The sequence below is a fragment of the Aulonocara sp. 'chitande type north' Nkhata Bay genome, linkage group LG17 (genome assembly GCF_057382095.1).
Source record: "Aulonocara sp. 'chitande type north' Nkhata Bay isolate Kocher_YH1m ecotype deep benthic linkage group LG17, A_spYH_male_GT1.1, whole genome shotgun sequence".
Classification (NCBI taxonomy): Eukaryota; Metazoa; Chordata; class Actinopteri; order Cichliformes; family Cichlidae; genus Aulonocara; species Aulonocara sp. 'chitande type north' Nkhata Bay.
In genome coordinates, this window is record NC_141360.1 from 38,443,212 (window position 1) to 38,462,556 (window position 19,345).

Sequence of the window (19,345 nt, forward strand, 5' to 3'; positions counted from 1 at the left end):
AACAAAAGTGCTGAACTGCTAAAAGCTGAAGGTTACACAGAAGAAGAAGTTGGAAAAAAGCTGAAAATGTTTTAATTGTAAATTAGAAAACCCTAAGAAATGAGAAAAGAACCTTTAGAGTCGGAAAACATCTGAATGAATATTAAAAGGTCATATTCTTTGAATCACTGAATGACTAAAATGTGATCCCTCCACTTGGATCCACACAGTTTAAAAAGTTTACATCTCTGAGCTTTGAAAGACAAGATGTTGGAAAGAGAACAACGATGGCGATGCTTTGAGGGTAAAATGATGGCTGTAACACTGTGGAGACAGCAGCAGTTGAAAGAGAAGTGTTTAAGTTGAATCTTGGCAGAGTGAGAGAGAGAGCTCGTTAAGCAGGCAGGTGTGAGCCTGGTTGCTATAGTGACTGCACCCAAGGGCTCCATACACACGTACACAGACATGCACCTCACTTTTGCTGCTTAAAATGAACAGAAAAGTCAGGCCGAAACAAATCGCTCCCAAATGAAAAGTAAAAGTCGTATTGACAAAATTCTTTCACCGTGAGCGACAGCAATGTCTAGTCTACTGAATTCTCAGTTTTCATGCCTGTGGAGTTTATTATATGGACGTGGTGACAGTGGAAAGACACCATGCTCTTCTGATTTTCAAACGAACCTTCTGAGCCATTTTAACATTAGAGTCTATGGAAGAGTTGGAGGGAGGAGGCTGTGCATTGGTGACATTTATGAAAGAACCATAACACCTATGACAATAGTAAACACATTGGATGAAAGAGGACAGCGATGGCTACGTTTTGAGGGTAAAATGGCGGCTGTAGAGCAAACGCTGTGGACACAGCAGCAGTTTTAAAAAAGATTTTAAGATTAATTTTTTTGCTCCTCTCACTCTAGCAGTTGAGCTGCCTCACTCTAGCCCCAACATTCCGTCCCATACACACCCATTATAAATTTTGAAACGGGTGAAAAAACATCATGAAACTTAAACTGGAACTGAAGAAAAAGTATAATAGATATTGAAAAGATAAATACAAGTTGAATAGTTGAATGTCTTGTCTTCGTTTTAAAGTTTGAATGGTGGCTCTATGTCAATGTATGTGGAAGTAGTAAGAGTTTAAAAATGAGTAAGTTGAATGAGAATTTGAAGGGTCTCCCCATTGAAATACATGGGAAATTTTTGTTGAATAAAGTTGAATAAAATTAAAAATATAAATGTTAAAAATGAGAAAAATAGAAGCAGTCATGTCCAAAATAATAGGAATCTAACGATGTTTGAATGGTTTTTCTAAGTTGAACGGTTTTGAAGGAGTAGGCTTTCAAAAAACGTACGGAATAAGAAAATATAACTAGAAAGTGCATTTTCTGAAGAAACTGCAGTGTGAATGCTTGAATCTGAATGTATGCACTGAAATGAATTAATTGCTGAATTTTGAGTTAAAAATTTTGAATGAGATAAAAAAAAATCCGAATCTAACGTGAAAACAAAAGTGCTGAACTGCTAAAAGCTGAAGGTTACACAGAAGAAGAAGTTGGAAAAAAGCTGAAAATGTTTTAATTGTAAATTAGAAAAACCTCAGAACTGAGAAAAGAAAATTCAGAGTCAGAAAACATCTGAAAGAACATTAAAAGTTCATATTCTTTGAATCACTGAATGACTAAAATGTGATCCCTCCACTTTGATCCACACAGTTTAAAAAACTTTAAACGTGTGAGCTTTGAAAGACACGGTGTTGGAAAGAGAACAACGATGGCGTCGTTTTGAGGGTAAAATGATGGCTTTAACACTGTGGACACAGCAGCAGTTGAAAGAGAAGTGCTTAAGATGAATCTTGGTACAGTGGCAGGCAGAGCTCGTTAAGCAGGCAGGTGTGAGCCTGGTTGCTATAGTGACCGCACCCAATGGCTCCATACACACGTACACAGACATGCGCCTCACTTTTGCTGCTTAAAATGAACAGAAAAGTCAGGCCGAAACAAATCGTTCCCAAATGAAAAGTAAAAGTCGTATTGACAAAATTCTTTCACCGTGAGTGACAGCAATGTCTAGTCTACTGAATTCTCAGTTTTCATGCCTGTGGAGTTTATTATATGGACGTGGTGACAGTGGAAAGACACCATGCTCTTCTGATTTTCAAACGAACCTTCTGAGCCATTTTAACATTAGAGTCTATGGAAGAGTTGGAAGGAGGAGGCTGTGCATTGGTGACATTTATGAAAGAACCGTAACACCTAGGACAATAGTAAACACATTGGATGAAAGAGGACAGCCATGGCTACGTTTTGAGGGTAAAATCATACCTGTAGAGCAAACGCTGAGGACACAGCAGCAGTTTTAAAAAAGATTTTAAGATTAATTTTTTTGCTCCTCTCACTCTAGCAGTTGAGCTGCCTCACTCTAGCCCCAACATTCCGTCCCATACACACCCATTATAAACTCTGAAACGGGTGAAAAAACATCATGAAACTTAAACTGGAACTGAAGAAAAAGTATAATAGATATTGAAAAGATAAATACAAGTTGAATAGTTGAATGTCTTGTCTTCGTTTTAAAGTTTGAATGGTGGCTCTATGTGAACGTATGTTGAAGTAGTAAGAGTTTAAAAATGAGTAAGTTGAATGAGAATTTGAAGGGTCTCCCCATTGAAATACATGGGAAATTTTTGTTGAATAAAGTTGAATAAAATTAAAAATATAAATGTTAAAAATGAGAAAAATAGAAGCAATGTTGTCCAAAATAATAGGAATCTAACGATGTTTGAATGGTTTTTCTAAGTTGAACGGTTTTGAAGGAGTAGGCTTTCAAAAAACGTACGGAATACAGAATAAAATATAATAATAAAGATTAGAAGAACAATACTGTGAATGCTTTTCAAGCATTCACACTAACTAGAAAGTGCATTTTCTGAAGAAACTGCAGTGTGAATGCTTGAATCTGAATGTATGCACTGAAATGAATTAATTGCTGAATTTTGAGTTAAAAATATTGAATGAGATAAAAAAAACAAAAAAAAAAACGAATTTAACCTGAAAACAAAGGTGCTGAACTGCTAAAAGCTGAAGGTTACACAGAAGGAGGAGTTGGAAAAAAACTGAAAATGTTTTAAATGTAAATTAGAAAACCCTAAGAAATGAGAAAAGAACATTTAGAGTCAGAAAACATCAGAATGAATATTAAAAGGTCATATTCTTTGAATCACTGAATGACTCAAATGTGATCCCTCCACTTTGATCCACACAGTTTAAAAAGTTTAAATGCCTGAGCTTTGAAAGATACGGTGTTGGAAAGAGAACAATAATGGCGACAATTTGAGGGTAAAATGATGGCTGTAACACTGTGGACACAGCAGCAGTTGAAAGAGAAGTGCTTAAGATGAATCTTGGTACAGTGGCAGGCAGAGCTCGTTAAGCAGGCAGGTGTGAGCCTGGTTGCTATAGTGACCGCACCCAATGGCTCCATACACACGTACACAGACATGCGCCTCACTTTTGCTGCTTAAAATGAACAGAAAAGTCAGGCCGAAACAAATCGTTCCCAAATGAAAAGTAAAAGTCGTATTGACGAAATTCTTTCACCGTGAGTGACAGCAATGTCTAGTCTACTGAATTCTCAGTTTTCATGTCTGTGGAGCTTATTATATGGACGTGGTGACAGTGGAAAGACACCATGCTCTTCTGATTTTCAAACGAACCTTCTGAGCCATTTTAACATTAGAGTCTATGGAAGAGTTGGAAGGAGGAGGCTGTGCATTGGTGACATTTATGAAAGAACCGTAACACCTAGGACAATAGTAAACACATTGGATGAAAGAGGACAGCCATGGCTACGTTTTGAGGGTAAAATCATACCTGTAGAGCAAACGCTGAGGACACAGCAGCAGTTTTAAAAAAAGATTTTAAGATTAATTTTTTTGCTCCTCTCACTCTAGCAGTTGAGCTGCCTCACTCTAGCCCCAACATTCCGTCCCATACACACCCATTATAAACTCTGAAACGGGTGAAAAAACATCATGAAACTTAAACTGGAACTGAAGAAAAAGTATAATAGATATTGAAAAGATAAATACAAGTTGAATAGTTGAATGTCTTGTCTTCGTTTTAAAGTTTGAATGGTGGCTCTATGTGAACGTATGTTGAAGTAGTAAGAGTTTAAAAATGAGTAAGTTGAATGAGAATTTGAAGGGTCTCCCCATTGAAATACATGGGAAATTTTTGTTGAATAAAGTTGAATAAAATTAAAAATATAAATGTTAAAAATGAGAAAAATAGAAGCAATGTTGTCCAAAATAATAGGAATCTAACGATGTTTGAATGGTTTTTCTAAGTTGAACGGTTTTGAAGGAGTAGGCTTTCAAAAAACGTACGGAATACAGAATAAAATATAACTAGAAAGTGCATTTTCTGAAGAAACTGCAGTGTGAATGCTTGAATCTGAATGTATGCACTGAAATGAATTAATTGCTGAATGTTAAGTTAAAAATTCCGAATGAGCTGGAAAATACAGAAATTTTCACCTGAAAACAAAAGTGCAGAACTTTTGAAAGCTGATGTTCACACAGAAGAAGTTGGAAAAAAGCTAAACATGTTTAAAATGTAAATAATAAAAAGATGAGTAATGACAAAAGAAAATTTAGAGTCAGAAAACCTCTGAATGAATATTAAAAGTTCAAATTCTTCTAATTGAAATGAACTTAAAAGATGAACAAAAATTCTGGAGAAAATACAAACTTTAATATACAGCATAATGTTTTTCAGACATATACACATGTGTATATCATGTTTAATAGTATTACATACATCAATTTGTTTTGTATGTCATAGAAAATAACATAAAAATCTTAAGTCATATTTTACAGCTTCTTTCTGAAAAGGACTAGTAGAATAAATAAAAAATAACTAAATTAAATAACTAAATAAAAAATAATAAGCAAGATATGAAATACATGAAAATTCAACTTTTAAAACCACAATCCTGAACCTTTAAATTGTGTTGGTTTCTTAGAACATGGCTGAACAGCTGTTTCTATCGTCCTACTTAATCTGTCTACACATCTTTTTATTACTCATTCTTCTTTATGTTTTAATGTAAACAGAGTCCACACAGTGGTAAAAGAGAACTGTATAGAGATTTTTGAGTAAAGTCAAATGAAAGCGTAAGGTGGTGACACAGTTTAACACATGCAAATAATCAAATAAACACATTAGTCCTTTTTGTGAACATGGATAAATAAGTATCAATACAGCATTGTTCAGCCATGCCACTAAATGCTTTTTTACACATTGTTTTAACCTGGGCTCAGACACAAAGTCCCAAAATTAGTTAGTCCCTGACTTTGAGTTGTGGTTATGACTAATTATTATACACAAGGCTTTATCTATCTGAACTCTAAGGACACAAATATGAAAAAAAAAAAAACTATACTTACCAGCTGATACCCCACACTACACACTAGGTGTGCCATGTGACCTGAAACTTTGGTACAAAATCATCATAATCATTCTGTTAACACTGTTTTTTAACGCTGTTTGTGTTGCTGTTCAGCAGTTTAAAATGTTTTAGATTGGATTACATGGAATGAATTTGAATTTTCTTGGGGGGTTTTGTGTGTGTTTTGTTCTTAGCAGATTTTTTCTTCCATACTGTTGAATTCCAGTTACCACATTTCTGGTCATATGACATCCAGAGTGCCCACTTAAAAAAAATCCCCACAGTTAATTCAACATTAGAACAAAATAAAAATATCCATCCATCCATCCATTCGCTTCCGCTTATCCTTTCCAGGGTCGCGGGGGGCGCTGGAGCCTATCCCAGCTGTCATAGGGCGAAAGGCGGGGTACACCCTGGACAGGTCGCCAGTCTGTCACAGGGCCAACACACAGGGACAGACAACCATTCACACTCACATTCACTCGCACATTCACACCTAGTGACAATTTGGATTAATCAATTAACCTATCCCCACAAATAAAAAAATAAAAATATGTTAAAGAAAAAAAGGTTTGCTCTGTGATGAAATACTAAATAAGCATACATTGTACAGAGCACTAACAATGACAACAATCCTTTAGCCTGTTGATCAGAGAGAGGCAGTCATTATGTCCATTTAAAACCTGTAATCACAGAGCACAATGTTTCTGTGAAACTATGAAGTCCCATATGATCCTCATCATGTCCAGTGACTTCAGAGTGGATCCTCCCTGTCATCCGGCCAGTGTTTGATGTGTGGCAAGCAGCACAGAAGCAGGATAGCTGAGGACTTTAAAAGAAGAGCAGAAAACAGGAATATGTAGTTGTAAATGTAAATATCAGTGATACTTGTCTTGTCAAAGGGAATAAAATAATGAAAATGTTAACTTACACACTCATTTAGGGAGGATCTTGACACTGCACAGAGGAGGCACAGTCAGTCTGACAATGATGGTGATTTCCAGGGATGTTTTCCTGCAGCAACATTCCTGCCAACTGGCCGTATGATCCAGAGTAGTTGGTTTGTAATAAACAGAAAGGTGTATATGTTAGGTAGTGTGCACTCAGAGCTGGTCCTAAGAAACAAACACATCCTGTAATAAACTGAATACCTGTAGTAGTGCTGCTGCAAATATGAAGCCCTTCTATCATGAGTGGTTTCAAAGAAGGTGTTTTGGAGGCTCAGTCACAGAAACTGTGCAGTCTGTTCAGTCCTGAGTGTCTCGGCTCTGAAGGGGATGGATCACAGAGGGAAACACCTGAGTACAGACATTACAATACACTCTAACACTCCTAAGGTCAAGTGAAAACACAATTTAAACACTTCACAAGGAATGAATACATGTTTTCATGGAAATAATGTCATTAACCCTTTTTGTTGTTAGTAAATCTCACCGACTGCTTGTGGGACAAGCTAGAAGGAAGACTTATCACAGAATCTCTCCTGTGCTCCAGATGTGAAGTCTCACGCTCTGATCGTATGGCGATGAAGATGGTGATGATGAAGTTTCTCTGATCTGTGGCATTACAGTTTCTGGCTGCTATGTGCTTCACATTGTTGGATTTTACATGTGAAGCTTGGAGAAGACACAGGAGGACTGTGTCTCTCTTAAAAAGAAAAAAAAAGAAAAACAAAGGAAACCTAACAGGAAAGGAAACCCCCCCCCCTCGACTCCCACCGTACCCCCCCCCCCCCCCCTCCCACTCAACTCCCCAACCTCACACCATCAAATGTCTATACAAATGTAGGGTATCAGCTGGTAACAGAAAGCAAGTGTAACATATGCACTACATATGTAACACTGCTGAAACATTTCTGGCCAGAAATGTGCAGTTATCAACCCAGACCCACCCTGATGATTGCACTGGCCAGAAACATGATAAAAGCTCATAAAAATTTATGTTTCATAGAAAAATTTGTCCAAAAATATAATTGTGTACTTTTGAAAAAGTTTAAAGTTTATAACAAACCAAAATAATAATATTTTTGTAAATATTATTTCAAAATAGAGGCACACATAAAGTGGCTTAACTGTCATTATTGCTGTAATTAGGTTTGTTTGTTTGTTTGTTTGTTTGTTTGTTTGTTTGTTTGTTTGTTTTTTTAAAAAGCAACCTTTAGTCATTATTGTTCTCTCAGAAACAATGAAGAAGCTGTTGAACATTTATGTGTTGTGTAGGCAATCCTCTGGTCCACCCTCCCTCCCTCCCAGCCACAGTGAGACTGGGGCAGCCTGGCAGGATGTTGAAGCCTGGCTGCAGAGAGGATATGCCTACACTGTTCGTTTCAAACTGCTATATTTGATTTTTCTGACATTTATAGGTTACTGTTAGTGAATTTTAGATTTTCTGTAATAAATAAAATTGTCATCTTTTACTGATATCATTACTTAATTCATGTAATTGTATTTTATGTAAACAATTCAACCATTATACTGCAATGCAGAGCGTCAACTTTTAAATATCGCTCTACTTTCTTAAGTCATTCAAAAATATAGATATTACTTACTGTATTCAAAGATCTAGATCATGAATCATCACAGGACAATACACAGTATACTGGGTCATGGTAACTATGGTATGTCTTCATGACTCCAGAATGGAGACATCGATCTGACTGAGAAATGAAAATTAGGTCAAGCAGTGTGTTCTTCTCTGTGGTAGGGGCAGTGATGACCTGTGCGTATCCCCTAGACTCAAACAGCTCCAGGATTAGTTTGTTTGCACTGGATAAAACATTCTCATTAAAATCACCACAAACTATGATGGGATGACAGTCCATGATCTCCAATGAGTCTAATAGGCTTACCAGGTTTTTCAGGAATGGCCTCAGAGTGTAGTCTGGAGGTCTGTATACAACTGCAATCAGAGCACTGACTGGTGCTTCAACCTTTAAAGCCAGAAATTCAAGGTCAGTTACATTATGGATGTACTGTTTTTCATGCACTTGAATGTCACTTTTCACATAAACAGCAACTCCACCACCACTTCTGTTTGCCATCTGGGGAAAGTTTGTGTAGGACAGGTGTCTGTTGCGTTTGAACAAATTGTAATTTTCCAAGTGGAGACTCTCTGCGACAAAAGAGCCCCGCAGGTGTGTTTCTGTTAGGCACAAAACATCTGCTAGACACAATTCATGGTGACTTTTGATGTCATTAATGTGAGCTGGCAGTCCCTCTGTATTATGATGAACAATGGTGAAAACCTCTGACCTGCTCAGTGTTTGCCTCACGTGTAGAAGAGGCATCATGTCATCAAGGTTGGCTTGTCTCATGTTCTCAAGCGCTGCAGTGATTTCTGGGTTGGTGAATATTTTTTTCTCCTCCATATCAAGAAGATACAGTCCACTGAGAGACGTCACTCTACTGACAGCTACGTAGGCCATGCCGGGCTCAAAAATGCTCTTAAGAGAGACAACAGCTGATGTAGTTGTCATACCCTGTACCTTATGTATTGTACATGCAAAGGCCAGCTTCACTGGGAACTGTCTTCGTACCACTCCTTTCTGCTTCAGATTCTCCTCTGCTCTCTCAATGTACACCATATCGTCTGCTGGTGTGCGGTTATTCTTTCCAGATGTCTCATTATCCATTTTAAGTCCAAGCTTGATGATGTGTTGGTCATTTTCAGAGTAAACTACTCTAAGTAGTATTCCAAAAGCTCCATTAACCAAACCATTTTGTATGTCAATGTTTCTGGTGAGCATGACACGAGCTCCTTCTGCAACTTTCAGTGTGTCTGGTAACTCGTTTTTACCTCCTTTCAATGGTCTGTCTTGAAGTGCCATTCTGCCAGTTCTAGGATCTTTTCTATAATCATCTGCATGGATGTCAATGATATGAGTGTGGAGCAGAGCCAGTGTTGAAGAGTTGTGTGCATCCACTTCTTTATTAGTTGCAAAAATGTGCAATGCATCAGTCGGACAATGGGCTGGTTCAGTTATGGCCTGTAACAACAAATTTCTATCTGCTTCGCAAAGCTCATCCAACTTTCCTTTTACACGAATTCTGTTCAGCATCTCAGCAAAGACAACATCATCTTTCTGACGCATAATCTCAGTCAGAGTGATCATCTGAAAATGCTCCCGCCACAGGTCGATCTCAGACGGGTCGTGCACACAGAGAGGTTTAGACTGTCGCACTGGGGGTAGCTGATAGAAGTCTCCGACAGCAATGACTGACATGCCTCCAAAGGGTCTCCGAGTCCCTTTGATCTGTTTGAGTCTTGCATCTACATATGCAAACAGATGTCTTGACACCATAGACACTTCGTCAATGACGATTATTTCAGCATTCAAAAGTTCTGATCTGACTTCATCCAGCTGATTGCCAAGTCCCTGAATGGGAGGTTTTAAGCTTCTAGGCAGCTTGAGAAGAGAATGCAGTGTTGTTCCAGAAATGTTAAAAGCTGCAGTCCCAGTGAAAGCAGTTAACAGGACAGTGGGTTTTGATATGTCAACGTCGTCTGCATATCTGGGCACTTTGCTCAGTATCTTAGATGCTTCTGAGTAGATGCATTTGATAAGATGTGATTTTCCTGTTCCAGCACCACCATTAATATAAAAGAAAAACTGCTCTGGATTTAGAGCACAGACTCTTTTAATGCACCAGTCTCTAACTGCATAAAATATGCAGGCTTGCTTCTTATTCAGATTTTGAAACATCTGACGTAACAATGTGGGATCAATAGCAGGGGGTTCCCTGATGGCTCTGACTTCTGTTGAAGCATCAGCCTGACGGCTGTAGTCGGGCACATCTTCCTGTTCATTTTCATTGTCTCGCTCTCTTTCTTGTTCAACAAGTGGCAACCTTACGAGATCTGATTCAGGTGCCAGATTACACCATTCGTCAGTCACACCTCTGTTCTGCTCATATTCCTCAACAGCGCTCTCGATCTCTTCACTGTTTTTCTCATATTTTTCTCTGTTTCTTTTGACAATGTGTTGCACGTACTCAAGATGGTCAGTACCTGGTAGCTGTACACAGCCAGCACCATAGAAAGCCTGATAGGTTGGCAACGATGGTGTTTTCAGTTCGTGGTCTGAACGATGAGGAAGGTACAGTTTAAGCAGTCTTCCGTAATATTGCTCTGGATGTTTTTCTTGTGAGCAGCGGTGAAATCTGATGATAGCAGGCTTATCATTTTTGCGCCTTTGCACAAACCCCATCTCATTGAGAAGGGGCAAAACATCTTTACCTTTTTTCTGTTGGCCATAGACAATCCTGCAAGTAGCAGCAAAGTCTGCCATGCACATCTCCTCATACTCTGGTGTTTCAGGTCTGGCTTTGTATTTGTCATTCAAAGATGTCATCCAAACATTGGAAGACTCAGGTGTTGTGTTGTCCAGAACTGACAGGGGACGACTCATTTTCACAGGATTATCATCAGTTGGAATGAATATTACAGCACGTGAGCATTGCTTCATGTGAAGACCACATGCACGAGCAACACACTCCTGTGCACTGATCTCTCGCTTCTTTGAATATGCCTGCATGACGGCTCTCATTTCATCGCACTCATTTACACTGTCCTTATGGGAGTTCTCAATGACAGTTTTCAGGTACTCAGATAGCCCGCCCTCTTTTTTTGATATATATTTCATTAAATAATTTGCAGCACCAAAAGCATCTAAAACAAAGCTTATGTCGATATTACTGTTCCAGGCTTCAAGCAGATGTGGATTATAGCCGTTTATCCAAGAGTCTTTTGGATCACGCTTTAGTATGATCGTACTCCTCATGTTCATTTTATTCAGGTATCTCTCATATTCTGCATGTGTCAACTTGCATCTTTCCAAGAGCTGCTCTAAACTCATGGAAGCAGTTTCAGGTTCATTCAGCAGCTGGTTCAGTGGTCTGAGCTTGTTCTTTGCCGTTTCTACTTCCAGTGCATCATCCTCACTGGGTCTTGTGATCATTGTCTCATTGCAGGGTGGTTTGGGAAAACCAAAACGGCACCCGGAGCTTAAACTCCTAAAGCACGTCTTTGTGTGGTTCTTACTGTGTTTTTGCACTTCTGTTACTTTCTTGTACAGTTCAGGTTGTTTATGTGGATCAGGCAGCTGAGCTGTGATGTATTTGTTTATAAAATCAACAACAGTTTGCTCATCATCCTCCTCAAACACAGGAGCACCTTCTACCCACAGGAGGCAGTGTATGTGTGGGCTTCCTCTGTGCTGAAACTCAACTCTGTAAAAGTAGTCAATGACTTTGCCAAGTGGCTCTGCGGGAGATAAGAGTAAATCTCTGAATAATGCTTCAACTCTCTTGTCAAACATGCGCATTGTTGTGACAGGATTGCTTCTCAGGATGTCACACTTCGCTGACCAGTCAAGTCCTTCAAAATTGACTTGTTCACCTTGCTGCCTTGTTATTGCCTCGATCACTTCAGGCCAGCGCATTTCAGCAGCTGAAAATGTGCAAAAGAACGTGGGAGTACCCAACTGTCTGATCATGGCAAAAAGATCTCTTGTTGTTTTCTCCCAATAGGCTGGGGTTCCTCTCAGAGGCTGCATGAATCTCACTGCATCTTTATTTCGCACCAGTTTCTCCACCTCATGTTTATCTTGTAACATGCCTGAGGTTATTTTTCTACCATCTCTGGTCAGAGGCTTTGCCTTCCTTAACTGTACTGTCATGCTGGATGTAGCCAAGTGTATTTCAGTCACAAACTGTGCAAAGAATAAATAGTTTGTGTCTTTGGCAAAACGATCATCAATGCAGAAAAGTCTTGATTTGAAATACCCACTGGGGGATACTTTGATCAGCCTTCTTTCATCAAGTGTGTTTTGGCCTGTAGGAAACTGCACAGGGAAGGCCATGGCCTCCAGTTTAGGTGTTTTGAAAAAACTTATTGGATTGTTTCTCTCTGCAGGAGCAACAGAGTAGATTCCTTCACTGAAACATAATATCTCCTCAGCCACATCAGGGGGCTGCAAACAGGACTCGAGTGCAAAACCACCATTAGTCAGTCCATCTTCTTGCTCTGAATCATCTCTCATCTGTTCATGTGATTGTTCACCATCACAGGGTAACATGTCAATATCCTGTTCATTTTTATTTTGTGCTTCACTCAGTGCATTTTTCTCACAGCTGTCAATTTCCATTAAATCAGCCTCATCATAATCGTCCTCATTCATGTTTTCATCATCATCATCCTCCTCATCTTCATCAGGAAGTGTTGGATCACACAGCTCAGCATCATCTCTGATGCTCACATCCTTATACTGTGGATGAATCTGCTTGAGTTTATGCAGTGCTTGCACAAGTTTAGACCAGCTTACAGTCTGAAACAGCTGATGACCTTTGTAAGACAAGCGTCTCTTCAATTTTACTCTCATGACCTGAGAATTAATTCTTAATCGAGGCAACGCTTCAACAGTTTCCTGTACCTCTGATGGGACACAGACCACATTTCCTCTAATGGCTCTTTGTCTGCCTTTGGGAAGAGGAATAATCTTTGCAAATGGTATGCACTTGGCTATGAGATGTCTCTCCAGGATGTTGAGATCAGACAGTTCAGGTGGAATATCAGCAAGCTCCAGTTTATTGGCAACAGCAAGTGCTGGCATGGATCCATTTTTAAGATGATTGTGGCAGGTGTGACAAATCCACTCTCTCTTTCTCTCATCGGGAACATTGCACTGCTCATTTCTGCAGTTTTCATCACAAACATGAACAAACTTTCCTGTCAAACATGTTGCAGCCACATGTGGGTTTTTGACATAATTTGACCTTGTGCAGGGTCGTACTTGGTTTGGAAATGAAGCCTTCAAACAGACAGTACATGGGTATGATGGTCCAACTTTGATTTGTGATTTGAACACAGATATGGCCTCGTTGATTACACTGTTGTCACTCTCTTGGGTTTGTCTGTTCACCCATCTGTATTTCCTTTTTATTTTCATTGCACATCTCATGTTGTGCATAATTCTGAATGCAAGATTACTTTGATACCTGTCTCGCATTAGTTGTTTCATTAGTTGTCTGTGTCTTACTCTGAATGCATTGTCACGTGTATAACGCTGAGTCACCCGAGATCTTTGTCTCTCTCTGAATTCTGGGCTCTCTTGATACCTTTTAGTGATATAGCTTTTTTGTTTCTTTCTAAATTCAGCATTGTCACAGTATCGTCTTTTAATATATTGTTGTTGTTTCTTTCTGAATTCAGCATTCTCACAGTAAAGTCTTTTTATATAGTCTCGTCGTTTTTGTCTGAATTCATCATTCTCACAGTAAAGCCTTTTTATATAGTCTCGTCGTTTTTGTCTGAATTCATCATTCTCACAGTAAAGCCTTTTTTTATATTGTTGTTGTTTCCGTCTGACTTCAGGATTGTCTTTATATGCCTTGCTTGTGCAAGATTTTTTCTTTTCTTTGTACTCTTTATTTGAAGCATATGTTTGTCGTTCTTTCATTTTTTGGTTTTCTTTTCTCTGTTTTCTCTGTTTTCTCTCTTTTTCTGATGCCATTAATCTTCTTTTCATTTTTTGTCTTCGTTGTTTATTAACTTTGGTCATTTTGTAGATTTTCTTTAAAGCAGTACAGGAAAGATCACAGGCTACTGCATTATTTACTGCAGAAGAGTTTAACTGGCTGCATGAAATGTCATTCTCTGGTAGGAAATTACATTCACTGGGTGGTACTGATTCAGTTTGTGGTTTTACAGATGGTGTGTTTCTCCTTGGAGTAGAGGAGTTTGCTTCATCAACAGTTTTATCAGAGTGAGTAGGTGCCACAGCAGCGGCAGCTGTTGGTCTGCAGACTGTGTCTGTGATAGTATCACTCAGGTTGACTGTGCTCATACTGTAGAACTGCACAGGCTTCAGTTCATAGTTACAAGAGGGTGATATCTCCATCATTTCATAAGAATCTTGGATCCTCTTAATCATGTCACTGAGGAGTGTGAATTTCAGCATCACTGCTGTACCACGATTACGTGACTGTAGTAATAGAGGAAGACCACTGGGTGTTCTGGAGTGTGGATCAAAGAAACCATATTTGCCTGATGTGGATCTGAACACTGCGATACACAATCCACTCATAATCAATAAGGCATACTGCACATCTGACAACAGGCAGCTCAGTCCTGCTTCTAAGCTGAGAAAGGTATCTACTGCTTCCTCTGGAGGTTCTTCAAATGTCCCATACCGGGAAGGCTGTGTCATGTCGACATCATACATAGACCAGCGAGCATCAACTTTGTCTGGCAGCTCATCGGTTGCCAAATGAATATTTTTAGGAAATCTTTTCTTGGCCTCTTTGTACATCACATCACCTTTATCCAAGACCAGATTAAGGTCAGCTGTAGTCATGTTTTCATTCTCATGAAGGAATGCAAGAAATGTGAGTGAGTTGCATGTGCACTGCTTGTTTCTGGAGTGTCCATATTTAGGATGTGCCTGGCTGTGAGATGCACAGACAAGTGTAATAGAGGGCTGGTTTTCAAGGTTCACTCTTTCTGCATGAGATGGTCCTGCCACATCACTGTGACAGCCTCTTTTCAAAAAGTCAGCATAACCCACCTGTGGGGCACTTGACACCTCATGTTGTTCATTAACTTTATGCTGCAGTCCACTCTTTACAGCATCAGCATAAGATACCTGTTGTACATGTGCAGGAACATGTTGACCTGCCTGTTTGACACTGTCAGAATTGGTCTTTGTAGACACACTGTCTTCTGCAGAGCTCTGAGGAAAATCAAACTCAGCTTGTTCACATGTTGGTACTTTGTGAAACTCATGAAACTTTTTCCAGCGTTGTTTTGCAGCTTGTGACTTTTTCTGCTTCCTTGGCATTTTCACACACCTGCAAGTGTTTCTTAGTCTTTAGAAAATATGTTCACAAGATAAGAGTGGCACACACCAGGAGATGTTGTCTTTGTTTTTATATTTCAGTTTTTATTTGTCTTAAACAGTTGTCTTTCGTTTGACAGTTTGTTCTTCAGTTGAGAGAATATTATGCACTCTCTTTATTGGCTTGGCATTTTTCAGCAGCAAGCCAAGAGTGAAAAACAGGTAGAGAGAAAATTTAGAAGAGAGAACAGGCAGAGCAGGAGAGACACGGCTGGGAAATCACAATCAAACCGTGAATTAGTTTTCTTTGTTCAGTTTGTTCTCAGGTAGAGGCAATATATGCACTCTTTATTGCTTTAATGGCTTGGCGTTTTTCAGCAGCAAGCCAAGAGTGAAAAACAGGTAGAGAGAAAATTTAGCAGTGAGAACAGACAGAGCAGGAGAGACACGGCTTTAAATCAAACCGCAGATTTTTCTTTGTTTGTTCAGTTTGTTCATAGGTTGAGGCAAAATATGCACTCTTTATTGCTTTGTTGGCTTGGCGTTTTTCAGCAGCAAGCCAAGAGTGAAAAACAGGTAGAGAGAAAATTTAGCAGAGAGAACAGACAGAGCAGGAGAGACACGGCTTTAAATCAAACCGCAAAAGGATTGTTGGTTTGGCAAAATTTCTCACAAACCACAGAGTGAAATACAGATGGAAAGAAGGCAGAGACAATAGGTGGAGCAGGACAGAGGATAGAGGGGCTGGGGGGTTGGGATGTGAGAGAGAAGACTGGAGATCTGGTCCTTGTTCTTCTTCTTCTACACACTCTGAACAAAAAACAAGAAAAAAAAATAATTTTATTAAAATTATATCACATGGTAATTGTATGAACTAAATGTGACTACTGCAAAAGGACAAAACAAATATTCAAGCTAAACTGTTGTCGGCTGCCATGTGCAAAAAGTTGCATAATTGGGCACTTTTTAAAAGAATAAATATTTAATTAAATTCAGCAATAATATTTTTAAATACAAATATGATTGAGTGAATCATTAATTAATCACATGTAGTGTGACTACAAAAATGTACGAAAAAAATATTTTAGCCCAATTGTTAAGCTGCACTTATGTGTATTTATTATAAAATTGTGTTTAAAAAGTCTAGCACAAAGTTTGAACCCATCACTTTACAGCTTATATTAGTCATATTATTTTTTTATTTTGGTCTACTTCTCTTACAGTATGTGCACACCTACCAGGCAAAGCACAGTGTCAGTCAGGTTCCTGAAAGAAACGAGAAATAATACGTTAGTTGTCTGTACAGTGTTATCAGACTAACAGAAATACAAAGCCCACACGACATGATACACTGAACTTCTAGTCAGCAGGGTAATTATAGAGTAATATAGCACACCAACTGATACAGCAGTCATTTTACAATTCAAACTAGTTAACTGAAGTATTGCCACTTATGTAAGGCTACTGTTAGACTGTTACTAGCCTTAGCATTGCTGCTAGCGCTAGCATTCCGGCTAGCATTAGCACTTCAGTTAGTGTTAGCACTGCAGCTAGCGTTAGCATTGCAGCTAGCGTTAGCATTGCAGCTAGCGTTAGCAATGCTGCTAGCGCTAGCAATGCTGCTAGCGCTAGCACTCTTACTGTTAAAACTGAGCCACAATTGCAATAATAAAGCTAATTTCTTACTTTTGTCTCACTGACCGGCAAGAAATATCACAGGAATATTATTTTTGTCAGTTAACAACTGCTAAGGCTAGTGTTAGCACTATAGCTAGCGTTAGCATTGTTGCTAGCATTAGCATTGAAGCTAGCGTTAGCACTGCTGCTAACAGCAAAACGTAATAAACGTATATAAATGATAGCGAAGGTTATTCTTTTTTCTTTCTTTCTTCTTTGAATTGTTTTTAACTCTGTTGGACTTGATATGTGAGTTTAAATGTCAAACATGTATTTTTTTCCATCATAAAAATAAAACACTGCAGTACTGAGTGTACTGTACTTACCACAGCAGAGAGCAAAGCGGAATGACGACAGTTGGTCCAGTGATAGGTTAAAAACAGATGAGGCGTTCAGGTGGTGCTTGGAAATTTGACCATCAGTTTGAACAGCAATAATGAGCATATACATGTCTGTGTGTTGGTCTCTGTGTGTGACAGACATAGAGAGATAGAGGGAAAAAATACACTATACTAGTGTAAAAATTGGTCCTTTTTGCCCAAGTATAAGCGAATGAGTGACATACAGAAAAACAGGGCAACTGGCATTAAATGAGCAAATAAAAAGTATTAAATCTTGAACTGTTTTGTGGGTTTTATTTTAAGACTACTTTGAGTGTATTCGTGGGGAGATAAACTATACAGACTATAAACAGAGACATTAAATGAGATTAGGTTAGTTAAACGCTAGTTAAAAGGTGGGGAAATTAACTACAGACCGATAGATGCTGAGAGCTTTAATTATCCAGTCAGAAAGGATGATTTTGAAGTCATCAACTGACTCCAACTGCCCAGATCTGAAAAACCTTTGTGCCAATCACAATGCTCTACTTAGTTGGCATATACTAACTAGTGACAAACTATTAATCTGTGGCAAAACCCTGTCAAATCTGTCTTATTGTACTTTTGAAAAAGTTAATCTTACTACAATCTAACATTTTTAGGTTTAACCTTGGCAGAGTGAGAGAGAGCTCGTTAAGCAGGCAGGTGTGAGCCTGGTTGCTATAGTGACAATGGCTCCATACACACGACACAGACATGCACCTCACTTTTGCTGCTTAAAATGAACAGAAAAGTCAGGCCGAAACAAATCGTTCCCATATGAAAAGTACAAGTCGTATTGACGAAATTCTTTCACCGTGAGCGACAGCAGCTTCTAGTCTACTGAATTCTCAGTTTTCATGTCTGTGGAGTTTATTATATGGACATGGTGACAGTGGAAAGACACCATGCTCTTCTGATTTTCAAACGAACCTTCTGAGCCATTTTAACATTAGAGTCTATGGAAGAGTTGGAGGGAGGAGGCTGTGCATTGGTGACATTTATGAAAGAACCATAACACCTAGGACAATAGTAAACACATTGGATGAAAGAGGACAGCCATGGCTACGTTTTGAGGGTAAAATCATACCTGTAGAGCAAACGCTGCGGACACAGCAGCAGTTTTAAAAAAGATTTTAAGATTATTTTTTTTGCTCCTCTCACTCTAGCAGTTGAGCTGCCTCACTCTAGCCCCAACATTCCGTCCCATACACACCCATTATAAACTCTGAAACGGGTGAAAAAACATCATGAAACTTAAACTGGAACTGAAGAAAAAGTATAATAGATATTGAAAAGATAAATACAAGTTGAATAGTTGAATGTCTTGTCTTCGTTTTAAAGTTTGAATGGTGGCTCTATGTGAACGTATGTTGAAGTAGTAAGAGTTTAAAAATGAGTAAGTTGAATGAGAATTTGAAGGGTCTCCCCATTGAAATACATGGGAAATTTTTGTTGAATAAAGTTGAATAAAATTAAAAATATAAATGTTAAAAATGAGAAAAATAGAAGCACACCATTCCAAAAGAAGAGGAATCGAATGGTGTTTGAATGGTTTTTCTAAGTTGAACGGTTTTGAAGGAGATAGTCGGCGAAAAACGTACGGAATAGGAAAAAATAATAATAATAAAGATTAGAAGAACAATACTGTGAATGCTTTTCAAGCATTCACACTAATAATAAAGATTAGAAGAACAATACTGTGAATGCTTTTCAAGCATTCACACTAATAACTAGAAAGTGCATTTTCTGAAGAAACTGCAGTGTGAATGCTTGAATCTGAATGTATGCACTGAAATGAATTAATTACTGAATTTTGAGTTAAAAATATTGAATGAAATAAAAAAAATAAAAAAAACGAATTTAACCTGAAAACAAAGGTGCTGAACTGCTAAAAGCTGAAGGTTACACAGAAGAAGGAGTTGGAAAAAAACTGAAAATGTTTTAAATGTAAATTAGAAAACCCTAAGAAATGAGAAAAGAACATTTAGAGTCAGAAAACATCTGAATGAATATTAAAAGGTCATATTCTTTGAATCACTGAATGACT

At 38.5% G+C, this 19,345-nt stretch overlaps 1 protein-coding gene and 2 long non-coding RNA genes across 4 annotated transcripts in view; all 3 read right to left on the minus strand.

Annotated features, from left to right (window-relative positions):
- The window catches only part of sox5 (SRY-box transcription factor 5), a 323,149-nt gene that overhangs the window by 93,460 nt on the left and 210,344 nt on the right, over nt 1–19,345 (minus strand). The window lies entirely within an intron of this gene.
- On the minus strand, nt 4,709–7,123 carry LOC147310553 (uncharacterized). Its single transcript, XR_015125835.1, has 3 exons — nt 6,579–7,123; nt 6,359–6,462; nt 4,709–6,256 (listed from the first exon to the last, which is right to left on the minus strand). It is a non-coding gene; the product is annotated as an uncharacterized LOC147310553 (long non-coding RNA).
- LOC147310554 (uncharacterized) lies at nt 15,339–18,033 on the minus strand. Of its 2 annotated transcripts, XR_015125833.1 has the most exons (3): nt 17,263–18,033; nt 16,498–16,525; nt 15,339–16,069 (listed from the first exon to the last, which is right to left on the minus strand). It is a non-coding gene; the product is annotated as an uncharacterized LOC147310554 (long non-coding RNA). The 2 variants fall into 2 exon arrangements; XR_015125832.1 differs by lacking the exon at nt 17,263–18,033 and having other exon boundaries at nt 16,498–16,789.